The sequence below is a fragment of the Cryptomeria japonica genome, chromosome 2 (genome assembly GCF_030272615.1).
Source record: "Cryptomeria japonica chromosome 2, Sugi_1.0, whole genome shotgun sequence".
Taxonomy (NCBI): Eukaryota; Viridiplantae; Streptophyta; class Pinopsida; order Cupressales; family Cupressaceae; genus Cryptomeria; species Cryptomeria japonica.
The window spans coordinates 352,789,301-352,793,625 of record NC_081406.1 but is presented as its reverse complement, the minus strand read 5'-3'; positions in this window follow the sequence as shown (position 1 = coordinate 352,793,625).

Here is a 4,325-nt window from a genome sequence, read left to right as displayed (position 1 = left end):
AAATTATTTGGTCCTCCTATCAAGCTCTACTACTCATGTCCTGAGGTAGAAAATGGTTTTTTAGATTGTCTAGATTTGTACTTTTACGCCAAGTCATGTTTTCATCCTCCTTATTATGCCATTTTCTTCCCACACTTATCCTTGGCTATCACTTCCATACAGGGAATAGCTCTTCCCTCTCCCACATAGATTCTACTTCCTTCTCCCACATGTCTCCTTCTTTTTCCCCCCTTTGAGCTTTCTCTTTCCTCCTTCCCTTTCATAGTTTTTCTTTCCTCTTCTCTTCTTTACACCTTGATGCCCTCTCCCATTATGTTTTACCAAAATCATGTTTTATGGAGGTCTCTATTCACATGTCATCCTATGTAATGTACTTGTCTTTGACCTATGAATTAGAAACCCAAGAGGAGGTACACCCATGCCTTCAAGTGAATATGAAAGGGAAATGACAAGGGTTCCATACTTCACTAGATGTGATGTCTTTGTCTTTCTTTAACTTGCACCATTCCTCATTGTTAAGATTTGTATCCTTGCTAGATTGTTGGTGTAAATGCCATGACTCGGGCTTTATTTTATTTCTTTTGTTCCATACTCATCCTCTGCCATTCTAGTGAATGTGGTGATGTGACATAAGTGTATTCTCTTAATGGAAAGTGTGATGCTAAAAATGTGGTAAATAGAAGCAAGCATACACATATAATGAGACAATAAAACATAATGGAAAGCTTAATTGAAAACTAAATTAAAGATGCAAATCATAAGCCTCCCTTGAAATGTCCCATTTTCATCTATTCTTGAGGACCTTGAAGGTGTTGGATTGATTCTCTTAGTGGAGCAATGGCCTCCAAAGTGGCAACTCAAAAGTTGAGTAGCTACTTGATCATGATTGATTATGCAAATGATATGAAATGCATGATCTAAGAAACTAGATTAACATGCTACGATTAATCCAAAATGCTAATTACTAGATGATTGAAATGAAAATGCCTATAGTAATGATGCTAAAATTGTGAATGCAAGGGATCCTTATTGCTCCAAAATAGGGGATATTTATAGGAATTCCAAGGCCAAAGATGAGGTGGCAGGAATCGACAGTCCAAATTTGATCTGAAGATATCAATGGTCAAGATTGAGGAATTTGGAGAAGAGGTTGGAGGAAGGGACACTTGTCATCTCTGTGGTGATAAGTGTCAAGCAGCCTTGCTCATGAGAGGGCAAGTGTCCAAGGGAGGAGACATGTGGCAAAAGTGCCATGTGTATCAAGGGAAGAATATCCACACCATAAGAGGTTAGGATACAGAGGTTAGGATGTGCAAGATAGGATAGGGTTAGTTAGACCCTAGGATTAGATATAATGGGTTAGGTTAGGGGATGGTTAGGTTATGTGGTTAAAAGTTAGGAGCCATGTGCTCATTTTAATTTAGAAATTCAAATAATTGGAAAATGGTAATTAATCTCAACAAACTTGAGTTTCTTAATTATAATTAGGGATTAGAAGAATTGACTAAAATGTGGGGAATTCATTAATTTAGAATTAATTAATCAAAGGGGGATATGAAATGAACTATGTAAATAAATCATGTAGATTTATTTACTAGTAGATTAATAGAGAAATTAATCAAATTTCTTGTGAATTCAATTAATTGGGAAGGGGGATTAATCAAATAACTGCTTATTTAATTAACTATCTTCAGACCATTTTTAGGTGTATACAAAAAGTATCCTCCAAGGTGATTCCATAATAGTGTGTGCAACCTTTTGGCCAAATTGTGACACTCAAAATATTTTTTAACATTTTTCAATTTGTTTCAATGATAGGGAGAAAGCAATCAAGAATATAAGGATGGTGCAAACTAATGGGTTGTGATATTTTATATGTGAATTCAACAAATAATTTCAAACAAAAATTTAAATACTTATTTCTATCACTTTTTTAATTTTTGTTTTTCAATTAATTTTTTGTTTTTCTATTATTTTCTTATTGAGTGATATCATTGCAAAATGCGTAATGTTTATTACAAATAAAATTTCCATGATTTGTTGAAGTAGATCACTAGCTCTAAATTCTAGTGCATGATTTATTATCTAGTCTTTTTTCATTAAATTTGAAAGTGAGGGAATTGATGAACGAGGAAATAAAAAAAGTTGATAAAATAAAAATAAATCGAATCAAATACTATCTAATAATACCAATAAAAGCCTCTGTTAATGAATGCAAATTAATTTGATGGAGGGAATGGAGATGTAGTAGGTTTTGTGTATTGTGCAGACTAGGGGCAAGAGGCCCTAGCCTCATTGCTTGATTCTTTCTCACGTGGATGTTCAAATATGGTGAGGGGTAGGGTTGTGGTTGGTATGTAGAGTAAGTTGAGTATGTTAGGTGCATTGGAGGGCATTGTCAATGTGTATTGCTGCTCAAGAGTTTTGGTGATCGTATTGGGGTGGTTGTTTGAAGTGGTTGGTGGGTGGATTTGGGTGCTCTTCCTTGTGATTGTGGTTGTGTTCCATTTGTATTTGCACTTGAGGGGGGTTTTACAAACAAGATTTGTGTGTAGGGATCCTTGTACCTATTTTTCTCTAGGGGGTTGTGGATGGCCTTGTAAGGAGGATCTTCCATGATGAAGTTACCCCTATTGGGATAATGTGCAACTATGTGTTTGAGTGACGTGTTGTCATTGTTGTCAACATATTCCTTTGTGTGTTCTGGTATTGCAGTCAGATAAAGTAAGTTGGTTTGGCCAGTGTGTTGCAGAGTAATTGTTGTGGATTAAAGGGTTGTGAGATAAGTATCTCTAGTTGATTTAGTTGAAGTTATAGAGGTTCGCATGGTGATTTGATCGAGTTATGAAGTCCGATATTGCGGTTGGTTTTTCAGTTGTTTGGTGTTGACGAGTGTTCTGGATTTTGCCTGCATTGCTCCGTGTTGCAATATATTGGTTTGTGGATTTGGCAGTGTTGGGACTCATTAAATTTGAGTCAAGTTTTGAGCCCCATTTCAAAATTTTGATATTGCATTTTTAGAAAGGCACCTAATCTCATTCAGGTGGCTTAGTTAGAGAGAGGGTAAAATGGAGCCAGTTGATTTTCAAGGGGTAAGGCTTGGGAAGCATGTCCTACACCTTTCATTTGGCCTATGCAGTGATGTGCAACTTTAAGATTTCAGTTTGGATCAATTTATTAGGTACCCGTTTCAAGGGGTGAGCTGAAAGTGCATTTTAGGTGCAAATGCAGATTTTACCAAGTAGCCTACTTTGAGTGATTATATCTTTTGGCCTGTTGATAGTCATGGTGAAATTCAAAATGGATTGAATTTTATGCATAAAAGTGTGCCTCTTTGCAAAATTTCAATTCTTCATGAATGCATTTGCTCAGTTTACCAAGCTCGATCTGTTTGCAGTTTGTATGGTTTGACAAGTCCCTGTTTCAGGACCTAGTCAGAGCCCTGTTTTGCATAAGTGTAAAAGTTGCCTCAGTGAATGTCATGATAGAATGTTTGTTCTGGGCTATTACTGGTATAAATGACAAGCTATGTTTCAAATTTCAAGCTCCTGCTAATCCGTTTGATCGGTTTTCAAAAGGGTTTCTTGAACCATCTTTTTTAGTGATCCATACTTTCATTGCCACATCAATTAAAGTAGCTATTTTCATGAGCGCACCATTTGCACTCAGTTAGACATTTGGTCAAAATGAGTATTCAAAGATTTGATATGTACTTCAAGGTACCTATGCCTCAAATTTGAGGGTCTACGAAGGTCGTTTGATATTTTTAAGAAAGGCATCATGGCCTACGCATTGACTTCATCAGGTCCGCAGTGCCGACAAAGCCAGTTGGTCATTTTTGACAATTAATATCTCTTCACTCGGGATTCATCTTGAAAAACCGTTTGGTAGAGTTCATGTTTATATATCAGAGTACACGCCTGTCAAATGGCGAGGTCTAGAAAGGTGTTTTGACTAGTTGGAAAATTATGTCTTTGTGATTAAATACGAAAATGTGGCGCAAGTGCTTGAAAGTTGCAAAACTTAGTTTGATGATCCAAAAATGGTGCCGATTGATTCCAGAGGTATGTTTAAGGTTCTTGAAGCATTTCGAAGGTCAGTTGCATGAAAATAAATATTTTTTTAGCCAGACCCACTTTGGGGCCCGACTTGGCTCGTGCCTGTGCATTAATTTTATGGCGAAATGGTCTTAATTTCACGACAATATATATGTCAATTGCTAGCTCGATTGCAGTTCGCCAGTTGGACAGTGAGAGAGTAGAGAGACTCCAACACCAAATGCAAATTTGAATGTGGCAAATTAGAGGATTTTAACATCAAGGAGC